Source organism: Bufo bufo, chromosome 11 (genome assembly GCF_905171765.1).
Source record: "Bufo bufo chromosome 11, aBufBuf1.1, whole genome shotgun sequence".
Lineage (NCBI taxonomy): Eukaryota > Metazoa > Chordata > Amphibia > Anura > Bufonidae > Bufo > Bufo bufo.
This window is the reverse complement of record NC_053399.1, coordinates 40119258-40143405: the sequence shown is the minus strand read 5'-3', so window position 1 is coordinate 40143405 and position 24148 is coordinate 40119258. Positions and strand designations below refer to the sequence as shown.

General features: G+C 43.6%; 1 long non-coding RNA gene across 1 annotated transcript; it reads left to right on the top strand.

Annotated features, from left to right (window-relative positions):
- The first annotated feature begins 5296 nt into the window (after positions 1 to 5296).
- LOC120982251 lies at positions 5297 to 23112 on the top strand. The gene is made up of 3 exons (XR_005774867.1): positions 5297 to 5310; positions 10000 to 10004; positions 22945 to 23112. It is a non-coding gene; the product is annotated as an uncharacterized LOC120982251 (long non-coding RNA).
- Positions 23113 to 24148: the final 1036 nt, after the last annotated feature.

Sequence of the window (24148 nt, the reverse complement as noted above, 5' to 3'; positions counted from 1 at the left end):
GAATCAGACAAACTGAAATCCCATGCACACATTTTCTTTATATCATATATATCAAATACCAGCAAGACATGAGAGCAAGTAAACGTATTCTGATCGGCCATAATTTTAAAGGGGTATTCCAGGGGCATCATTCAAACGGCAGACTGGAGGACCACCGTTCTCCATATCACTGGCATTCCCAGCAGTCAGACCCCAGTGATCATATCACCTATCATGTGAAAATTCTGTTCGTAAGATAACCCCTTTAATTCGCAGGTTAGCGCCTCCATGGATCGAAATGAGAGAACAGTGACATTAGGGAATACCACCAAGATGAAGGGGTTTACTTGGTCTGCAACCTTGTTTAGGTGGATGGCACATGCCAAAGTAACATCCACACAGATGCCAGTACCCAATATTTCCCAGCAGAACATTGACTGGGTCGTCTCACAACCTCTGTTGGTTGGCCTTCTTCCCATAATGCATCCAGGTGAATTATGAAAACGTGATTTATTATACCAGGCAAAGTTCTTCCATTGGTCAATGGTCTAGTTCTGATGCTCACATTCCCCTTGTAGGTCCATAGTCTATAGAACTGTAGTCTGTAGGTCCATAGTCTATCAGCCATCCTTATTTTTTATTAGCAACCTGCTCTTCTTTGGGACTGGACCACACATGCTAGTTAGGCAAATCATAATGAGATGGTTATTATAGGGGACTTCAACTACCCAGATATAGACTGGGAAACTGAAACTTGTACATCTCATAAAGGAAACAGGTTCTTGGCAATAACCAAAGACAATTACCTCTCCCAACTGGTTCAGGACCCGACTAGAGGGACGGCCATACTGGACTTAGTATTAACCAATAGGCCTGACAGAACAGCAGACGTCAGGATCTATCCACAAACCCTGAAACAGACCGAGGTATTACGTGGAGAACCACGGTCTGCGGTACCGCTCAGGTATGGATACAGTCACTGGGAAATCCACTTAAGGTGCACTACAGAGGTTGCAGAACCACGCCAGCAGGCTATAGTTATCTGTACACAACCAAGTGTGCGCACCGTGGCACGGACAAGGTGCTCAGCTCAACCACCCAGTCTAGATGGCCCTGGACTAAATTAACAGACTAATCCATTGATAAACATCTACTCACGAATCAAGGGACACTAACTAACTGGGTGTGAGCGAAAGGCTTGAGTGCACCTGTTCACATACTACAGGGGGCTGGATTGACACAGACCACTTCTGTTGTGTGAACGCAAGTCAAGCAAATTTCAATTACATTGGTTTGCCCCCACTGATAGCTCGACGCGTTTCGCCATGTTCGGCTCGTCAGGAGCATAAAATGTGGGTAGAAGGACAAACAATCAAACCAGCTGCTAACCTCTGTGACAGAGGCTGCAGCTACCAGCACTAAGTGGCCGTACGCGGCCGCAAGGACACGCGCTATATAAGGAGGAGACTCCTCCTCTAATCTGGATCAAGCGGCCAATAAGGAGACAGGAGGCGCGTCAATGCCGCAGCAAACTCCCCGCCCCACTTACCCGCCCCCTCTTTGAGGCGATCACAGACGAATGTCAAAACATTCGCATACTAATGTTAGAGCGACCAAACGGCGGTTTTACAAATAAGGCAGCGCAGCATTACAGGGACAGGGATCGGTGTCTTATTCTAGTAAGTAGTTATATGTAGTAAGTTGTTGTTACTCATTAATGGTGACTCATTGTACTCATTGAGTCCCTGCGGTTGAAGTGTGTGTGTAAGCGGTAAATCCACTGTGTCTCTTTTTGTAACAGTCGCTTGTCCAAATCACCTCCTCTTGGAGATCTTCTCACCACCTCTGGTTTGTGGATAGATCTTGGTCACTTGGAATTTTATATATTTAGTAGGTTACTTTTCCTCACACATTTTTGTATATTTAATAAAGTATTAGTTTTATCTAATCCCTATAGCGTTCCTATCTACAGTGATTTATGAATAAAAGGTTAAGGAACAAAAAGAAACCAATGTGGATAAATAGAACTGTAAAGAAAGCAATAAATTACAAAAAGAAAGCATATAAATCACTAAAACAGGAGGGTAGCACGGAAGCACTGAAAAACTATAAGGAAAAAAATAGAACATGTAAAAAACAAATAAAAGCGGCCAAACTAGAGACTGAGAGATTAATTGCCAAAGAGAGTAAAACTAACCCTAAAATGTTCTTCAATTATATAAAATGTTAAATAGTATAAATCTGAAGGTGTCGGCCCTTTACAGAGTAATGAGGGGGGAGTTGCAGAGAACGACGAGGAGAAAGCAAAGCTGTTAAACATTTTTTCTCCAACGTATTCACTGAGGAAAATATACTGTCAGATAAAAGTGTCCTGTCTGACCCAGGAAGAAGTACAACAGCGACTTAAAAAGATTAAAATAGACAAATCGCCAGGACCAGATGGCATACACCCCCGTATCCTAAGGGAATTAAGTAATGTCATAGCCAGACCCTTATTTCTGATATTTGCAGACTCTATACTGACTGGGAGTGTCCCACAGGATTGGCGCATGGCAAATGTGGTAAATAACCAAAAAGGGTCCAAAAACAGAGCCTGGAAACTATAGGCCGGTAAGTTTAACATCTGTTGTGGGTAAACTGTTTGAAGGTTTTCTAAGAGATGCTATCTTAGAGCATCTCAACGGAAATAAGCAAATAACGCCATATCAGCATGGCTTCGTGAGGGATCGGTCATGCCAAACTAATTTAATCAGTTTCTATGAGGAGGTAAGTTCTAGACTTGACCACGGCGAATCAATGGATGTCGTATATCTGGACTTCCCCAAAGCATTTTACACTGTACCGCATAAATGGTTAGTATATAAAATGAAAATGCTTGAACTGGGAGAAAATGTCTGTATGTAGGTAAGTAACTGGCTCAGTAATAGAAAACAGAGGGTGGTTATTAACGGTACACACTCAGATTGGGTCACTGTCACTATTGGAGTACCTCAGGGGTCAGTATTGGGCCCTATTCTCTTCAATATATTTATTAATGATCTTGTAGAAGGCTTGCATAGTAAAATATCAATTTTCGCAGAGGACACTAAACTGTGTAAAGTAATTTACACTGAAGAGGACAGTATACTGCTACAGAGGGATCTGGATAGATTGGAGACTTGGGCAGATAAGTGGCAGATGAGGTTTAACACTGACAATTGTAAAGTTATGCACATGGGAAGGAATAATGCAAGTCACCCGTACATACTAAATAGTAAAACACTCGGTAACACTGACATGGAAAAGGACCTAGGAATTTTAATAAACAGCAAACTAAGCTGTAGAAACCAGTGTCAGGCAGCTGCTGACAAGGCAAATTAGATAATGGGTTGCATCAAAAGGGGCATAGATGCCCGTGATAAGAACATAGTCCTACCACTTTACAAATCGCTAGTCAGACCACACATTGAGTACTGTGTACAGTTCTGGGCTCCTGTGAACAAGGCAGACATAGCAGAGCTGGAAAGGGTCCAGAGGAGGGCAACTAAAGTAATAACTGGAATGGGGCAACTACAGTACCCTGAAAGATTATCAAAATTAGGGTTATTCACTTTAGAAAAAAGACGACTGAGGGAAGATCTAATTACTATGTATAAATATGTCAGGGGTCAGTACAGAGATCTCTCCCATCATCTATTTATCCCCAGGACTGTGACTGTGACGAGGGGAGATCCTCTGCGTCTGGAGGAAAGAAGGTTTGTACACAAACATAGAAGAGGATTCTTTACGGTAAGAGCAGGGAGACTATGGAACTCTCTGCCTGAGGAGGTGGTGATGGTGAATTCACTAAAAGAGTTCAAGAGGGGCCTGGATGTATTTCTGGAGTGTAATAATATTACAGGCTATAGCTACTAGAGAGGGGTCGTTGATCCAGGGAGTTATTCTGATTGCCTGATTGGAGTTGGGAGGGAATTTTTTTATTCCCCTAAAGTGGGGAAAATTGGCTTCAACCTCACAGTTTTTTTTTGCCTTCCTCTGGATCAACTTGCAGGATAACAGGCCGAACTGGATGGACAAATGTCTTTTTTCGGCCTTATGTACTATGTTACTAACATTTATTAATACCAGTGTTTTTCCTTGCTGGCACAGGCCTCTACATAAGTTTTCTGCTTTGTCTGGCAGCCGCGCAACAGATTTAACTCTACGCAAGTCCCCTTGCTGGTGTAGATTAAAGCTTTTTTCACACCCAAAGATAAATGAGCTGGTTCCTACGCTTCCCTAACCCTTTTTCTCCACATTTTCGAAAAGTGGTGTAAGCGGGGAATAGTCATGAGTTTTGCAGCAAATACGCTGTGCGCCAAGACTTGCAACACCTTTATGCCACTTTTGGCATGATAAAATGTCCCCCTGAATATTCAGTTGCTGCTTAATATACCTCTCACACCTTGACAGGCACTATTGTCATGAGATAATCAATCTTTTCCAGTTCACATGTCTGTAATATTATGGCTCATCACTGCTGGCAGTTAAAGGGAGTCTGCCAGCAGTTCTGACTATGTTAAACTGTTGACAGCGCTAGGTTGGGTCCAGGGTGAGCAGGAAAAATATACCTTTTGTGGAGCTTTTATTATCAGGAGCAGTGTGAATATGAACATTTATTCGGCCAAGCACTGCAAGCGTTCAAGAGGTGGAGCTTAGATGTGAAGTGCACTCTCCTATAAGCTGCTTCACAGCCCCTCCCTTCTGCTCTGAGTGACAGCTGTAGTGGTCTCCTGGTTGGATGCAACAGCTGCTACTCAGTACAGAGGGGAGGGGCTGTAAAGAAGATCATTGCAGAGAGCATGTCACAGTGAAGCTCCGCCTCCTAAGCACTTTCAAGAGCGGAACCGGGCAGTATAAACATTCATATTCTCACTCCTCCTGATAAAAGCTCCAGAAAACCATGTTTGCCGTGCTCTCACCAGCCCCTACCTAGTACTGTCAGCAGTTTAGAATGGTCAACTGCTGACACATTGTTAATTGAAAAATTTGAGTATGCATTAGCTTCATCCATGGAAAGGAAATCTCCCTGCGGGTTTGACAGGTCGCAACAGGTTGATGCCTATAGACATCTATGAGGAGGTAGTGTTTTGATATCCTGCCTCAGCCTCTCACTCTCTTAGGTTACTTTCACACTGGCGTTTTGGCTTTCCATTTGTGAGATCCGTTCAGGGCTCTCACAAGCGGTCCTAAATGGATCAGTTTGGCCCTAATGCATTCTGAATGGAAAATGATCCGCTCAGAATGCATCAGTTTGCCTCCGTTCCGTCTCCTTTCCGCTTTGGAGGCGGACACCAAAACCCTGCTTGCAGTGTTTTGGTGTCTGTCTGACGAAACTGAGCCAAACGGATCCGTTCTGACACACAATGTAAGTCAATGGGGACGGATCCGTTTTCTATGACACAATAGAAAACGGTTCCGTCCTATATTGACTTTCCATGGTGTTCAAGACGGATCCGTCTTGGCTATGTTAAAGATGATACAAACGGATCTGTTCTGAACAGATGCAGACGTTTGTATTATCTGAACGGATCCGTCTGTGCAGATCCATGACGGATCCGCACCAAACGCGAGTGTGAAAGTAGCCTAACTACAGTTATGGAACCTTTTGTGATAGCACTAATTAGTTGTGTAGTGGAGGAGGATGTAGGAGGGGACCTAAGCGAAGGTAAATTGCTGAAAGGAATCAAAGCTTTCTCTATCTGTACATGGATTTGGGAAGGGTCGTCAGAGATCAGATCTAACCGAGAGAGGTGAATGGCACGCTAATATTGGTAAAACTCAAATTTCACAATTACCAGACCTTGCAGCAACCTTCGAACTGACCACCCTACTTCCACAGGAAGATCAAGTACACATAACTGTCCTGCACTCCCTCGTCTTCCATCTAATAGGGCGCTCTTACCTTTGAACCTCACACACACCTCTCAGGACCTCTTATGTTAGAAGAACTCCTTTATTCCACGGTGCCCCGTGTGAGCTCAATCTCCAATATTTAAAATAATCTTCTTACGCACTTGGCAACACCTAAACCCTATTATATATGAGAGTGGGAAAAGGAATTGGGTTCGGACCTTGCGCAGTAGCTCACATGGCTTCGCCCAATGCATTTCAGTTCAAGAAAACTCTTTTAAATTGTTCTCTAGGTGGTACAAACCCCGGTTTTCTTAAAAAAGCTAACCTTTCTCCTCTGATACATGCAGGAGATGCAGGGATTCGAGAGGTACTTATGTTCACCCTTGGTTAGATTGTCCACTTATATGTCCTTTTTGGCACTCCGTCATATCTTCAATCAAAACAATCTATGACAAAACAGAAAAACCCATCTTACTCTGGCTCACATCACAAGATTCTTTGCTATTGATGAATATCAGATTGTTAGGGGTCCGGCTCCCAGCACCCCCCGCTGATCAGCTCAAGTGAATACTACAGAGCTGTCCCATAGAAGTGAATGGGGACGCCATACTTGTAATTACACTTGCTCACCAGTGAAATTGCTGCGACAAGCAGGTAAACAGAGCAGAGAAGGCAGCGCTCATACGAGCACTGCCTTCTCTTCAAACAGCTGATCGGTGGGGGTGTCGAGAGGCGGACCTACGCCGATCGTATGTTGATGGTCTATCATAAGGATAGGTCATCAATTGTAAAAAGCGGACTACCTCTTTAAGCCTGCCAAACACTATCTTATTACCTGGTTTATACAAGCGGCTAAAATGTTAATCCATCTGCACTGGACGTCTACAAAACCACCAACAGTTGCTCGGTGGAAAGCAAAGCCTGACCAACTCTTACGCCTAGAAGAACTTTATGAGTGGGAATCTAGACTCTGCTTTTTTGAAATCTTAGGGCCCCTGGACAACCTATAACAATTATTAAGCACTCTACTTGCCCTCCTTCACTCCCACAGAACGGACCCACGTTCCTTTATGGTTTTATTCCATCTCCTAGACAGGTGTGACTGCTGACGGCATTAGTTACAGGTTCTTTTAGATATCATTTAGTTCTTTTCTCCGACTACCGTACACAGAAATCTCTCAATAGGTCTGTAGATATTGTCTGGACATGATGTGGTCATTTCAAAGTATTATTCTTTTTATGGAAAAAACAAATAAAAACAGAATTGATAAAAAAAAATGATGAAAGACTCCTTTTAAAAGAACTTAAATGTATCCTAATTGGGGATGAGCGAATCGATTTCTCATTAGCAAAAGTTCTTCACCTGTGGGGGGCTGTCTCCACAGGTAAAGAGGGGCCCATCTGCTTGTTGATGGACAGGGATGGACATCTCGCCAGGCCCTGACAATCTCACATCTGCACCGCTAGTCTGAGAAGCGGCGCAACCACAGAGGCTCCGTTTCCAATTTTGGGAGCAGCAACTGTTCATGTGCCCTTGCCAAGAAGTGTAACTATAGCATTGCATGCTCCAGTAGCAGAAGCAGAGCCTCTGCGCATGCACTGCTACTCGTAGCGGCAGCGCAGGTGCAAGATTGTCAGGGGTTGGCGAGACGTCCTTCCCTGTCAATCAACAGGCTGGTGGGCACTTCTTCACCTGAGAGGATAGCCCCTCACAGCTGAAGAACTCTTGCTAATCAGAAATCAATTCAATCATCCCTAATCCCTAAAATATGGATTATCATTCTGGGATAGCTTGACAAAGACAGACAGTATCTCCCTTCCATTTGGTAATCTTTACTCCTTGGTCCAATTTTCCAGAGACTACAATAATATGTAATCCCTTCCAAGTCTGTAAGCACATTACATGATTATAACCCCCAAAAAGAACACACTGGCTGATATTTGGTGATCAGAAGAAACAAATATTCCCACCGTGGCATTACTGAGACATCTTGTATATAGGTGATATTAGATGGGGTCGGGGTCAGATCCATGCAAAGTAACAGGAGCAAAATCATGATTAGGGCTTCAATCCTGATAACTTTACCTGGGGATATTGCTCAGTTTAGAGACCTTTTGATATCAGATTAATCCAATACTAAATTAACTACTACGTCATATGGAGGTTTTAAAGAAATCAAAAGTGCACCTTGAAAGCATGAAGCGTATTTGCTGCAGCACTGATTGAAGTGTTCTATGAAACTTTTAATGACCCGTTACTGCGGCATCAGTCTATCGCCACCTAGTGGTGACGTTGTTACTGTCCTATACAAATAGGATAGTTGTAATTTCGTAAATTATATATTTAATAATAATCGATTTACAAAGTAAATGGAATATTGCAACTGGACAAAGAGAAACTTTCTCCATCCAGCAAACCTTCTAGAGAAGTGGCCGGTTATATACAAGTACATACAACTTACTTCTATGGATACACACTCTTCTCCGCTTGCCTTCTGATCCTGGCCTTGTGTGGTTTTAGATTGTCTTGCAGTTTTGTGCTGGGAAAAATAAGTGCTAAAATCTCTAAATTATTAGATGACTTATTATACATCGCGCCCCCTTCCCACACACTAATATGAATACCTGGCCTATAACAAGAACGTGTTATATTTAAGGGAGCACCTATGGAAATTGCTTTATGACAACTTGGATGTACGTTCCATTGCATTTGATTTTAGCACAATATATTTCACATCCATCTCCTTCTTACCTTGCACATCATAACAAGTAATGTCTAATAGAGGGATCAGTCCCAGTAGCCCCCTAGCACACCTTCAGCTCTCAGGGCCTACCAGAAGATGTAGTTTTGCAATAGCAGGAGAGCCATCGATGGAGACCTTTGGTCCAGTAAGTGACAATAATCTGGGGCTCATTACCGCATTACATAAACCACTGTTACGCCTTTGACCAGATTCACTCAAAGATGTGTAAAATAATCTCATAAAACGTGGTAATATCTCTCTTGGTTTCTGACTAGTGGTGGTTAACGATATGTTGGTGGGGTGACCGCCCAAGGCTCCTTGGGGGACCCATAGCCGTCCAAAGTGCCCATATTATATTAATGTCCCTACATGTGACATTGACATCTGTAAAGACAGTGGCAATCTCTCTCTTCCTTTTATATCCGAGCTTTCACAGCAACCACTGACGTCTCTGACAAAATCCACCAGTTAGCGGTTGTGCTGGGGATTTCAATTGCAGCTGCTCAGTGGTCCCAACGCCTGCGCAGGCAGTTTACAGGTGGTGATATGAAGGAATCCAACACTAAGGGGAGGAACTTAACACAATAAGGACTCATTCCAGACAGCCGTATGCTTCTTGCTGTCTGCAAAAATGCAGATCCGTTTTTTTGCAAACAGTTCAGAATGTCCGCAAGAAAAAAAAACTGATTGCATTCCGCATTTTTGCAAACCCATAGACTTTAATAGGGCCACATCCTGATTTCCACTGAAAAGTATAGGACACATTTTGTTTTGCAGGGCCGTGGAACATAAGAAAAGATGCGGACACCGGACAGTGTGCTAGCCACATCGAGGTGAATGGGTCCGCATCTAATCCGCAAAATTGCGGATCAGATGCGGAAAGCAACATACGGCCATTTGAATGAGCCCTAAGTGGAAGTAGCTTATCCATATTGCTGGTGGGGCTGTTTCTCAGCATAAGATGTGAATCTCTTGGCTGCACTGATTCTGCAGGAGCTTGGAACTGGTCAAAGAAATCTGGTAGGTATTTACAGCACGGTGTTAATAGTTGTGTGACAAGTTTTTAGTATTAGTGGCGTGTGGGTCCGGCGTGCGAGTGGTGCATGTGTGCAGCCTGTGTCCTGGAGTGAGGGGTACATAGGCTGCATGTATCCAATGTGTGAGTGATGGATGTGCAACATGTGTCCTGCATGTGGCACAGCATTGCCGGGCAGCAGTAGGGAAGGGGAGACCCCCCCCACGTATAGGAACCAGCCATGACCTATGGTCTATATAAGGCTACTTTCACACCTGCGTTAGGTGCGGATCCGTCTGGTATCTGCACAGACGGATCCGCACCTATAATGGAAACGCTTGTATCCGTTCAGAATGAATCCGTTTGCATTATTCTTTTAAAGATAAGTCTAAGTCAAAACGGATCCGTCCTGACATACATTGAAAGTCAAAGGGGGACGGATCCGTTTTCAACTGCACCATAGCGCCATCCAGAGCGGAATGGAGGAGGGACGTAGTCAAACTGATGCATACTGAACGGATCCTTATCCAATGCATTGGGGCTAAACTGATCCGTTTTAAACCGTTGGTGAGATCCCTGAAACGGATCTCACAAACAGAATTCAAAACGCCAGTGTGAAAGTAGCCTAATCCACCGCTGGTGTTGACCCAGTACTGTGTGCCACAACTACAGAAAATGTCTTTGCAGATTCATTGTTTGAATGGAGGTTATTATTTTGAATGCAGGTTTACCTTTGGGGGCTCCACATGAACATATTAGAGAACTGTTTAAATCACAACGGACTATTATATTATTAGATCATACTATATTAAAGGTTAGCCTGGAACTGGACTCTGCATATCCTATAATCTGAAGCCTGGATGCAGAATACAATGTGCTGGAAGGAATCCATCAGAGTTGTAAACTGGCCACAAGAGGATCAATATCAATAGTATGACAAAAAAATTGTCCATATCTCCAAACAATGTCGATTAAGGTTCCAAATTTGGTGCATATTTCTTAAATGGAATAAGTCATCTCCGGAAATCCCTATAAAGTACAATAAGGGAAGTATAGATCTACTGCTGCTGTCTCCAGATCTGTAATTTCTATGTCCATACTGACCCCGATTTCTCCGCTGTGCGCTTGAAAACCCGTCATGGAATGTATAGAGAGGACTTCTCCTGGAGTCCTCCCAATGCATTCCATGGCTGGTTTGTGGGTGCACAGCAGGGAAACGGGGGTGAGGACATACAGATTCCTGATCTGCAGCAGGTGTTCTATAAATGTATTACTGTACCGATTAGAACCTTTCAGATGTGAGATTCCCTTTAAGCTTTACAGAGTCTCCTAACTTCCTAAGCTAGAGCTCCAAATCTCCTGCATTTACATACTGAATGATAAAATCCTGGCTGCCTGTCATCAGGTGGTGGGTGCATACCCATTGCAGAGTTCAGTGTACAACCGTGTGTAGTAAAGCTCCCTCTAGTGGCAGCTGCAGGTAGCCAGAATGTGATTAACTGCAGAGGGGCCCAAAAAATTTATACACATGTCAATATGAAATATATCCGTAAAAAAGCTTTGTTAGTAGATTTACATAGACAAGAAAGGCCAGCAGTAAGCCATGTTTGAATTCTGCAAGCACATTAGGTGCTCAGTGGTGACATTAACATTCAGACTCTTCTGATTTTGGCAAACTACTAGAGAAAAATTTTTGTTAGTGTCCACAGGGATTTTTCTGCACGATAGTTCAATTTCTTTCAGTAGTGCAGCTGGTTTTCTACAGGATACCACTGTCACGCCCTGCCCTGTGACAGGCCTGAGAAGATCTGACAGACTTGCTACACGTGAGTCTATCTGACAGATTGTTCTGTTTCTCTTTGTTGTGGTTTTGGGCAGGATCCCACCTCATAATAACAAAACAATAACGAACACAGGTGCACTCTGCAGTAATACTAAATCCTCAAACTGATTTTAAAATTGAGAGATTAGTCAACATGTCCCACGGTGTAGAACATGTCTAAGCCCGGACACCGCGACAAGGTTTCTCAAGTAGCCCGGGACCCTACACTCTCCAACCTGAGCCATATGGGCAATACCAGGAGCCAGTGGGCAAATTACAGGAGCATTGGGCCGACTCACAAACAACTCACCAGTTACCTCCAGCATGTGGCCATGCCTGCAATGGGAGGAGGGAGGAGTCTGTGAGTCCCACTCAAGACTTGCTGATATGTCCCAGGCCTCACAGGTGCACCTTAATGTGACCTGTAGATGGAAAACAGGCACATTTAAATAGGAGTTTATACACCTCCAGAAATCTATATATACAAACTAAGAAGACAGGTTGGCATTAGCAGGAGGTGCTTCAAACCCACATGCAGTTGTGCATATATATAGGGGAGCAGATCCTGCATTTGTGGCCCGTTGCTAATGGCAATCCCCAGCAAAATGCATACAATGGAGGATGCCCGCAGCGAACCACAAGTACCACAATAGACATCCTACACAAGGTAACAAGTGCGGATGTAATAATTAATATAACAATATAACAAAACAATAACGAACACAGGTGCACTCTGCAGTAATACTAAATCCTCAAACTGATTTTAAAATTGAGAGATTAGTCAACATGTCCCACGGTGTAGAACATGTCTAAGCCCGGACACCGCGACAAGGTTTCTCAAGTAGCCCGGGACCCTACACTCTCCAACCTGAGCCATATGGGCAATACCAGGAGCCAGTGGGCAAATTACAGGAGCATTGGGCCGACTCACAAACAACTCACCAGTTACCTCCAGCATGTGGCCATGCCTGCAATGGGAGGAGGGAGGAGTCTGTGAGTCCCACTCAAGACTTGCTGATATGTCCCAGGCCTCACAGGTGCACCTTAATGTGACCTGTAGATGGAAAACAGGCACATTTAAATAGGAGTTTATACACCTCCAGAAATCTATATATACAAACTAAGAAGACAGGTTGGCATTAGCAGGAGGTGCTTCAAACCCACATGCAGTTGTGCATATATATAGGGGAGCAGATCCTGCATTTGTGGCCCGTTGCTAATGGCAACAGGCCCGGGCTACTTGAGAAACCTTGTCGCGGTGTCCGGGCTTAGACATGTTCTACACCGTGGGACATGTTGACTAATCTCTCAATTTTAAAATCAGTTTGAGGATTTAGTATTACTGCAGAGTGCACCTGTGTTCGTTATTGTTTTGTTATATTGTTATATTAATTATTACATCCGCACTTGTTACCTTGTGTAGGATGTCTATTGTGGTACTTGTGGTTCGCTGCGGGCATCCTCCATTGTATGCATTTTGCTGGGGATTGCCATTAGCAACGGGCCACAAATGCAGGATCTGCTCCCCTATATATATGCACAACTGCATGTGGGTTTGAAGCACCTCCTGCTAATGCCAACCTGTCTTCTTAGTTTGTATATACAGGATCCCACCTCCCCACAGGTTCTGCTGATTAGCTATTTAGTGGTGCTATTTATACCCGCCTCTCACTATAGCCCTTGCGGTTTATATTTGCTTCTGGAGTTCTAAGCTGGTGTTTGGTGGATCTCCTGCTCCCCGTCTGTCTTAAGCTAAGTCTTATTCCTTCCCTTTTGTTGTGTGTTCTGGCTAGGCCTCAGGAAGACGCTGGTTCCTGCACCTTGCGCTTGGAACTGGTTGTCTTATCTCCAGCTCCCTAGCTGAGGGTTTGCTTCAGTTTCAGCTAGGCTTAGGTTCCAGCGCATGAGCACTTCCACCCTAAGGATTTGCTCATGTTGTCAGCAGTCAGGGAAAGGCTCAGGGTTTGTCAGGTGGTGATCTTTCCCTGTTCCCTAGCTTTGGGGCCTAGCTTGGTGTGTTGTTGCTTTTGTTGTATTTGGTTTGTTTCCCTTCCCTCACCTACCGTGGTATTATAAACCGCCCATACTGTAATTTTTTTTCTTTGCTCGGTGCAAAATGGAAGCTGTTGATGCTCTGGTGGATCGCATGCAGGAATCATCTTGGGAGGTAGCTGCCCTCCGTAATTCTGTTGTACTGGGAACCAGGCCAGCCTTGAACCTAAGGTCGCTCTTTCTGGGGGAAGTGATAACTTTGTTCGGTTCAGGGAATCTTGTAGATTGTATTTTCGTCTACATCCGATCTCATCTGGAGACGAAAATCAGAGTGGGGATTATCATTTCTCTGCTAAAAGGTGATGCTCAGTCTTAGGGCTTTTCTCTGCCGATCGGTTCTCAGTCCCTTCGATCGGTAGATGAATTTTTCAGAGCCCTGGGCCTCATTTATGATGATCCAGGCCGGGTCTCTCTGGCTGAATCTAAGCTGCAGGGCTTAAGGCAGGGAGAACGTTCTGCTGAGTCATATTGTGCTGAATTTAGAAGATGGGCGACTGACTCAGAGTGGAATGACCCAGCCCTCCGTAGTCAGTTCTGTCAGGGGCTGTCTGAGAGACTAAAAGACGACCTTGCTTTTCATGAAAACCCAGATTCTTTGGAGGCGGCCATGTCCCTAGCCGTACGGATTGATAGACGCCTGAGGGAGAGGTGCAAAGTTCCCCTCAACCTCAAATCATGTGGGGAAATTGTTCCTCCTGTCCCTCGGGGCACAGTGACACTTGAACCAGTGCCTGGGGATGAACCTATGCAGTTAAGTCAGGTCTCTTCTTGCCCTGGTAATGGGAACCCTAGAGGTCAGAGAAGATTCTGTTTCTTCTGTGGTAAAGAAGGAAATTTCATTAATGTGTGTCCTTTTAGGAAACTTCAAAGTGGAAAAAAAAAGGGGTTCTTTCAAATAAAACGAGTTTCACCCTTGGTAGCGTGAATGGGGAGTCAGAAAAGGTATATTTGTATTCTACCTGCAGTACCCGATTTCTCCTGCCTGCCATGGTGGCGCTAGACTCTGAAAAAATTGAGTTAGAAGTTTTTGTTGACAGTGGTGCAGGGGTTAACCTTGTTGATTATCAATTTGTTCAGAGTCATGGTTTTATAACAAGTGCATTAAGCAAAGGGATATCAGTGTTTGCTATTGATTCCGCTCCTCTCTCGCAAAATTATCTAACTCATATTGTGCAGCATATTCATTTGAGGGTGGGTGATTCTCATGTTGAGTCCATTTCTTGTTTTGTTCTGAAAGGTTTGCCTGATCAAACATAACCCTACCATTGATTGGCAAACTAGACAAATCAGTAATTGGAGTGATTTTTGTATGGACAACTGTCTCGGTGCATCTGTTTCTGTGGTTTCCACTAAGGTGTTACCTTCGTTTCTTTCTGATTTTGCTGACGTTTTCTCTGAGGGTGGAGATCAGGAGTTACCCCCTCACCGAGAGTATGATTGCCCGATCAATCCTATTCCCAGAGCTAAATTGCCAAAATCTCGGCTATATTATCTTTCCCAACCCGAAAGAGTAGCTATGCAGGAGTATATTGCCGAGAGTTTGACAAAAGGGCATATTAGACCATCTAAGTCACCTATGGCAGCTGGCTTCCTTTTTGTTAAAAAATAAAAAGACGGGACCCTTAGACCATGTCTAGATTTCCGGGAACTGAATCTCATTACTGTCCATGATCCTTATTCTCTTCCCTTGATCCCGGATTTATTTGATCAGATTGTCGGAGCCAAGGTATTTTCCAATTTGGATTTAAGAGGGGCTTATAATCTGATAAGAATCAGGGAGGGGGTTGAATGGAAGATGGCCTTCAATACCCCTGAGGGCCACTTCGAGAACCTGGTCATGCCCTTTGGTTTGACTAATGCCCCGGCAGTCTTCCAGCACTTTATCAATGACATTTTTCATCATTTGGTGGGGAGGCTTGTTGTTATTTACCTCGATGACATACTAGTTTACTCACCCGATATGGAGACTCATCAGGATTATTTAAGACCAGTATTATCGATCCTTCGGGAGAATAAATTGTATATTAAGTTGGAGAAATGTGTGTTTGCTGTCCAGGAGCTGCAATTTCTGGGTTACTTACTTTCTGCCTCAGTTTTTCACATGGATCCTGAAAAGGTCCGTGCGGTACTGGAATGGGATTGGCCGGAGAATCAGAAAGCTCTGATGCGGTTTTTAGGTTTTACTAATTACTACAGAAAATTTATCTTGAATTATTTCACTATTGTCAAGCATTTGACTGATATGACTAGGAAGGGTGTGGACTTCTCAGTCTGGTCGGAAGAAGCATTACAGGCTTTTCTGCTATAAAGGAATGTTTTGCTTCCGCTCCCATTCTGATCCAACCCGAGGTGTCTCAACCCTTCATTGTGGTGGTTGACGCGTCAGAAGTGGGAGTCGGAGCAGTCTTGTCACAGAATCCCTCTTCTAGCAAATAGCGCCCGTGTACTTTTTTTTCAAAGAAACTTTCTGCTGCCGAAAGAAATTATGATGTTGGGAATAGAGTGTTGCTGGCTATTAAATTGGCCTTTGAGAAGTGGCGTCATTGGCTAGAAGTAGCGATTCATCCGATTACGGTAATTACTGACCATAAAAATCTGGCTTACCTGCAAATTGCAAAGCATCTGAACCCTAGGCAGGCCAAATGGTCATTGTTTTTTACCAGATTTAATTCTGTGGTCACCTATCGCCCTGGGGTCAAAAACGTAAAAGTGGATGCTTTGTCACGTAGCTTTCCTGAGGGGGGGGGGGGATTCAGAGGATCCCGCTACGATTTTGGCTGATGGGGTGGTTGTATCCGCTCTTTATCCCGAACTGGAGGCGGAAGTGTTGGGGGCTCAAGGTGAGGCACCTGATTCCTGTCCTTCAGGGAAGTTGTTTGTTCCTTCTGAACTTCGACACAAGGTGTTTAATAAGGAACATCATGATATTGTCCTTGCGGGACACCCTGGGGGTGGATCTTATTTCCCGGAGATTCTGGTGGCCAGGTTTGCGTAAATGTGTTGAGGGCTATGTTGCAGCTTGTGAGACCTGTGCACGTGCTAAGGTGGCTAACACTCGGCCTTCTGGATCTCGTCTTCCTTTGTCTATCTCGTTTTGTCCTTGAACGCATTTGTCAATGGACTTCATCACTGATTTACCGAGTTCCACTGGGAAAACTGTGATTTTGGTGGTGGTGGACCGCTTCAGTAAGATGGCTCACTTTGTAACATTGTCGGGTCTGCCCAATGCTAAAACTCTCGCTCAGGTGTTTGTTGATAACATTGTTAAATTACACGGCATCCCCTCTGATGCTGTGTTTCATAGGGGGACACAATTTGTTTCCAGGTTTTAGAAGGCTTTTTGTACTCATCTGGGTATTCAGTTGTCTTTCTCTTCGGCTTTTCATCCTCAGTCGAATGGACAAACTGAGCTCACTAACCAGAGCCGGAAGACTTAGACGTATTTTGTCGCAGAGAATCAGGAAGAGTGGTCTTTGTTTTTTGTCCTTGGCTGAGTTTGTCTTGAATAACCGTAGACAGAAGTCCACTGATAAGTCACCATTTTTTGGCGCATATGGTTTTCACCCTCAGTTTGGTACTTTTTCTGGGAATGAATCTTCTGGTATACCTGAAGAGGAGAGATTCTCTTCTTCGTTGTCTTCTATCTGGCGGAAGATTCAAACTAATTTGAAAAAAATGGGTGTAAGATATAAACAGATGGCTGACAAGAGACTTATGACTGGTCCGGACCTGTGTGTGGGTGATTTGGTGTGGTTGTCCACTAAGAACTGTCACGATGTGCTCTGTGCGGAAGTGAGGACGGCTGGGGCGCACTCGCATCATCAGCGCGCCCGCTCCCATGGTAACCACAATGAGGCTGAGCGCCGAACTGCTCACTCGGTGCTAAGCTGTATTAGAACTCAGGAGTCATGTGCTGCTGGCCACGTCACATGACTTCACCAGCGCCCTATTTAAACAGGCAATCTGCTGGCCACAGATTGCCTGTTATTGAGGTCCTCCCTGCGATATACTTACCTGGTTTGTTGTTCCTGCTTGGCTCCTGATTACCCGTCCGTCTCATCCCTTTGTCTTGGCGTTTCCTCCTGGTTCTGACTTCGGCTTCTCCTTCGACGATCCTCTGCTTGCTCCTCAAGTACCTTACTGCTCTCTTGGTTATTGACTCGGCTTGTTTGACTACTCTGTTGCATGTGTGGTTTGTCTTCCCTGCACTTCCCTAGCTAAGGGCTTGTCGACCAGTTGTCCCTTGTCACTAGGACTTGCGAGGCAAGTAGGCAGGGACAAGGGTGCGGGTGGAGCTCAGTGGTCACTTCCCCACCCCGTGTGTGTGACAAGAACATTAAGTTGAAAGTACCTTCTTGGAAGTTGGGCCCAAGATTTATTGGTCCTTACAAAATCTCGGCCATTGTTAATCCGGTGGCGTCTCGTCTGGAACTTCCGCAGGCCTGAAAGATCCATAATGTGTTTCACAGGACTTTGTTGAAAAGTATGTTGAACCTGCTGAGCCATCTCCTTTGCCACCGCCTCCTGTCTTGGTAGATGGTAATCTGGAGTTTCAGATCTCCAGAATACTCAACTCGCGTGTTCTTCGTGGCTCTCTTCAGTACCTTGTGCAGGGGGGAATATCTTTGTTGTGGTTTTGGGCAGGATCCCACCTCCCCAAAGGTTCTGCTTATTAGCTATTTAGTGGTGCTATTTATACCCGTCTCTCACTATAGCCCTTGCGGTTTAGATTTGCTTCTGGAGTTCTCAGCTGGTGTTTAGTGGATCTCCTGCTCCCCGTCCGTCTTAAGCTAAGTCTTATTCCTTCCCTTTTGTTGTGTGTTCTGGCTAGGCCTCAGGAAGACGCTGGTTCCTGCACCTTGCGCTAGGAACTGGTTGTCTTATCTCCAGCTCCCTAGCTGAGGGTTTGCTTCAGTTTTAGCTAAGCGCATGAGCACTAAGGACCCTAAGGATTTGCTCATGTTGTCAGCAGTCAGGGAAAGGCTCAGGGTTTGTCAGGTGGTGACCTTTCCCTGTTCCCTAGCTTTGGGGCCTAGCCTGGTGTGTTGTTGCTTTTGGTTTGTTTCCCTTCCCTCACCTACAGTGACAACCACATCCTTTAGGGTTCTCCACAGGTAGAAGTGGAGGGGTGTTAAGTGAGGGGAACGAGGTGGGAACTCCACAGCACCTCTTCATCCTATCCAATGTTCTGGCAGAATATCATAGAGATAGGCTCTCACATCTTGGTGGTTAAATAATAGAAACCACAGCAAATAATCTTGCTCATTAATAGTAGGATTTTATTCGATATGCAGCATAGATCATGTAACATTTCGACACACAGGCCTTAATCAGACACTCTGCCGAAAGGAGGAATAGGAATACCAGATGAAAATGTAGGTGTAGATAGCAGGCGCAGTTGTAAGAGGGTATGGAGTATAGCCAGAGAGGCGCCATTCTCAACTGGCTATACCCTATACCCTCTTGCAACTGCGCCTGCTATCTACACCTACATTTGCATCTGGTATTCCTACTGCGCACTATGAACTGATGCTGTGCGACATTCGATCACAATTCAGCGAGGCACCTAAAGACCAGGAACGCTAAGTGAAGCAAGAGTGGTGCACAGTGGCCGCGCAGTCCGGAGCTGGAGAGGTAAGTTAATTTTTTATTTTTTGCCTCATCTGAGGTCTAATGAGGAATGGGTGTCTGATCTGAGTTCTAATGAGGAATGAGTGTCTGATCTGAGGTCTAATGAGGAATGAGCGTCTGATCTGAGGTCTAATGAGGAATGAGCGTCTGATCTGAGGTCTAATGAGGAATGAGCGTCTGATCTGAGGTCTAATGAGGAATGAGCGTCTGATCTGAGGTCTAATGCGGAATGAGCGTCTGATCTGAGGTCTAATGCGGAATGAGCGTCTGATCTGAGGTCTAATAGAGATTGGGGGTCTGATTTAAGGTCTGATGAAGATTGGGTGTCTGATCTATGGTTTCATGAGGACTGAAAAGGTTGGGGGTCTGGTGAAAAATATTTTTCTTATTTTCTTTCTCTAAAACCTCTTATGGTCCGGTGAGTCTTACAGAGCGAAATGTATAATATTTCATGCAGTCTAAGTATTTACTAATTAACAAATCGAGATAATAGACAGGCCTTCATTAAGAAAAGTGGCATTTATGCAATTCCCTAATATATCCTGTATTGGCTCACCTACACGTTGATTGCAGCATGCCATTTCCTTTTTGTACTTGTAGATCTGCAACAGCTGGAAAATAACAGTAAAGCGCATAAGGTTTTACATCCAGAACTTGGGCTGGAAAAACAACAAGACACGCCAGGGAGCGTTTAACCTTTTTATTTATGGTCTGTGTGCTCTAATATTCAGACCAGGTCTAGGGCAGCTCATCATATAGAAGAACATTTCCAGTTGCACCAAGCCGGCTTGGTAATCTTCTTTTTTTTTTTTTTATAATAACATACAAACCAAAATTTAAAAAAATTAATCCCATTAACTTCTGGCTCCACCTTAAATACTTTGACATACAATAATTTAATAAAAAAAAATAAAAAAAAGGAAAAAAAAATTTTAAAAAACATTTTCCAAAAAACAAACAGGTTACACTCACAGTAAATTGGAAATCGTCAAAAAAAATAAACAAAAACCGGATTTGCACTGTCTTAACCCCTTCCCTGCTGGAGGCTCCAGGTGCATTCAGTCATATATATTGTCAAAGTGGCCGATATACAAGGAAGGCCCAAGCTACATTCATAATGTATTTTAAACGCAGACCGTCAACTTTTTTAACTTTATGTTTTTGTCATTTGTAACATTGCGTTATAACGACTGGTGACATTGACATTTCACAGCTAGCAAGCATGCAAAACCTTAAAATGATTAACGAACATACATTATACATTCTGGAGATGTCAAATCGGACAAAATAAAGACCCAAACAGTGTATACTGCCCTGTTCTACATCCATAAAAATCCAGCATATGTTTGGTCAAAGCTATAATTCTGCATGTATAATACAATACATCAGGGGCATCAAATAAAGCAGAATATTTAAATGGAGACTATGGGATCTATCAGCTTCACCCACAGCCCTCTATAGGGTGATTTTCACAGCCCCCACAAGGATATCTATACAATATATAAGTGACCTACCTCGGGCAGCATTTCAAAACTGTGCAGGATATTCTAACAAGAAAATAGTGTGTGGTGAGAAACGACTGGTTAAGTCATTGACGTTCTTACCCCTTATCATGTTGTAGACTACCTATAGAGGAGACACGTTGTGTGGGATTTATCAAAACTGGTGTAAAGGAAAATTGGCTTAGTTGCCCGTATGAACCAATCAGATTCCACCTTTCATTTTCCAAAGGAGATCTAAAAAAAGCTATGGTGGAATCTAATTGGTTCCTATGGGCAAATTAGCCAGTTTTTCATTACACCAGCTTTGATCAACCCCCCCCCCCCATTGCTTTTCTTTTATAGGAATCTACAATAACCAAAGAATGTTATAGATACTGGCTTCATCTACTACTTGAGAAAGGTTTGTATCAATGACTTTTACTAAGAGTGAATGCACCTTCAGGCCCTGTTCACACAATGCACTTTTGGTGACGCTTTTGATACAGTTTCCAGCTAAATCCTGGAATGGATAGTAGAGAAAAGAAAGGCATGAAAAAATTTACTTTTTTTGACTACTCCAGATGGCATCAGAAATTGTGCCAAAACAGCTCCATGTGAACAAGGCTCCAGCTTTAAAGGGCATCTTTCAGCAGATTTGTACCTATGAAACTAGCTGACATGTTACACATCTGTGTCGGTCCCATCTTCATGTGTGCCCACATAGGTGAGAAAAATGAAGATTTAATATATGTAAATGAGCCTCTCGGAGCAATGGCGGTGTTGCCGTTACACCTAGAGGCTCTGCACTCTCTGCAACTGCTGCGCCCTCTCCACTTTGATTAACAGAACCAGGAAATGTAAACGTCTTTACGTCTGGCCCTGTCCAAGTGGAGAGGGCGCAGCAGTTGCAGAGAGAGCAGAGCCTCTAGGTGTAACAGCAACGGCTCATTTGCATGTATTAATACAATTTTCTAAGCAATGCGGGCACATATGAACATGGGACCAACATAGATGCCTTCAGTGGCCAAGCGCACATGCAACAGGTCAGCCAATTTCATATGTACAAAACTGCTGACAGATGCCCTTTAAGCAACCTTCCACTTGGCAGCCTTCACAGGACATCAGGTCCCAGCCTAAACTGCTGGGGCATAGCTGTAGCCTAAAAAAGTGTGGCCCATTCAATGAAACCGCCCGGCAGCTCTGCAAAGATCAAAGAACATGCTGAATACTGAACTGTACGGTCTACGCTTGATATCGATAGACAGTCAAACATCAACTGATGATGGAACATATAAAAGGCAGCAGAAGATAACACAGACACACATCTACAGAAATGTATGTATGAAACATCAATATGACAACACAATGTACAGCAATGGAAAAAAAAAAAAAAAAAACTTGGCGGGTTTCCCAAAAAAAAACAAAAAAACAGTGGCGACATGGGAAAGACCACATTGTAATACCTGCAGATTTACAAACAGCAATAACATTTGGGTCTGTGCACATGTAATGTCTATCAAACACATCTTAAACCATTTACAACGCATTTACCTTCAGCAGGAATGAGTCAGATAAAGTCAATTTAAGAGCAAATTACAGTTTTTTTCACCATGTTTTGGGGGGGGGGGAGATTGTGGTGGCTTCTATGTACTCAACATCAAGATCCCTGCTAAGTTTTAGGAGATGCCTACTATATTTTAGGAATGTAGTACCATGGCCCAGCACTATAACTTACTGCCGTAGTTAATGGTGTTTCTGGCCAATGGTAGAACATTAGATAGATCAAGTGACTTCTTAAAAGCAACAAAAAAAACGGAATGAGTCTTGATACCTAAAGCTGACTGAACACACAGGAGCTGCCCACAGACCTCATACATTTGCCAGTGTGATCAGAAAACATTCAAATAAGGATGGGGGTCTTCCAGATCTCGAGGTCAAGGGGAAGGATAAATGAGATGACTTTTCCTTTTCTAAACCTCTGAGATCACTCCCTTCATCGTAAAATAATAAGCATGATCTTAATGAGAACATCCAACGTTAGCTGCCATGGAACGAGAAGTAGTTTATTTTTTGGAAATTCAATATAAGGGGCATTCTGATGCTTCCTAAGAGCAAATCAAGTTTCTAATTCCATGGCATGTCTAGACTGACAAAAACTTGTAGCCAATCATTTCATTTTTTTGTTTTTTTTGTGTGTAATCTGTTGAGGACTACCATGGAGTCCATGACTGCTCTGCCCAATGACTATCCCACCACTCAACCGAAGAGTCAAGTGACAAGACAACAGAGACTTCTTTAGTATCCAGAATCTTTAAAGGGAACTTGTCATCGGGATTTTGTGTATAGAGCTGAGCACATGGGTTCCTAGATGACCGCTAGCACCTCCGCAATACTCAGTCCCCATAGCTCTGTGTGCTTTTATTGTGTAAAAAAACCGATTTGATAAATATGCAAATTAACCTGAGATGAGTCCTGTACGTGAGATGAGTCAGGGACAGGACTCATCTCAGGTTAATTTGCATATGTATCAAATCGTTTTTTTTTTACACAATAAAAGCACACAGAGCTATGGGGACTGAGTATTGTGGATGTGCTAGCGGCCATCTAGCAACCCATGTGCTCAGCTCTATACACAAAATCCCGGTTTCCGACAGGTTTCCTTTAATTCACTGAGTGTTTTTTAAGTTTCTGAATAACTTTTTGGCTTAGGAATATGTAGAGCACCTGAACTTCTTAAAAGATTCCATTTGAGCGTTTTTATATATTTTATATAAGGAATACTGTCATACAATAGCAAAATACCAATCCAAAGAGGCTGGCGAACAGAAATGGTCAAAATCAAAAACACACTTACACGTAAACCTAAAAGCAGATACATAAAGTATTTAAAGGTTCTTCATTAAAAACCAGTGAAGACAGGGAAGATAGTGGCAAAAATGTTGAAAGGATATCCCAGCTCTGTCAGCAGAAAGACAAAATGAAGATACTGAAAAGGGACTATAGGCGGTATTAGCTTTTACCCTACTCTAAATAGTTGGTGGGTGGGATGGCTGCACAGAGATGCCTTCGTCCTGGACTGGAGACTTCTGCTACAAGATGATTCCTGGCAGTTTAGGTTGTACAACCCAGAGAAGTGATCGGACCTGAAATGTGGGCAGCCCTTTGTGGCCATGATAAGGCGGCCACCAAAAGTGGTTGATGACTGAAAGTATATCGAAGAGAAAACATCTATTTCAGGCCTAGCAGGTTAAACCTCTTCCAGGAGGCATCAGCTGAAGGTAAAAACAAACTTCTATTTCAATCAGTAAAGGGATTATCACGGAATTTAATATTGATCAGATGGGTCCCGGATCAGTTGTTGGGAAAGGCCACATGTGGCCTAGATAAATGGGGCTGAGCTGCAATACCAAGAATTGCCACTATACAATGTACGGTGCTGTGTTTGGTAAGCTGTAAAGAGAGCTCCTGAAGATAGATCAATTTCAAATTCCTGGATAAACCCCTTTAACCTTTTTTCATGGCAAACTACTGTAGCTGAGTACAAATTCCA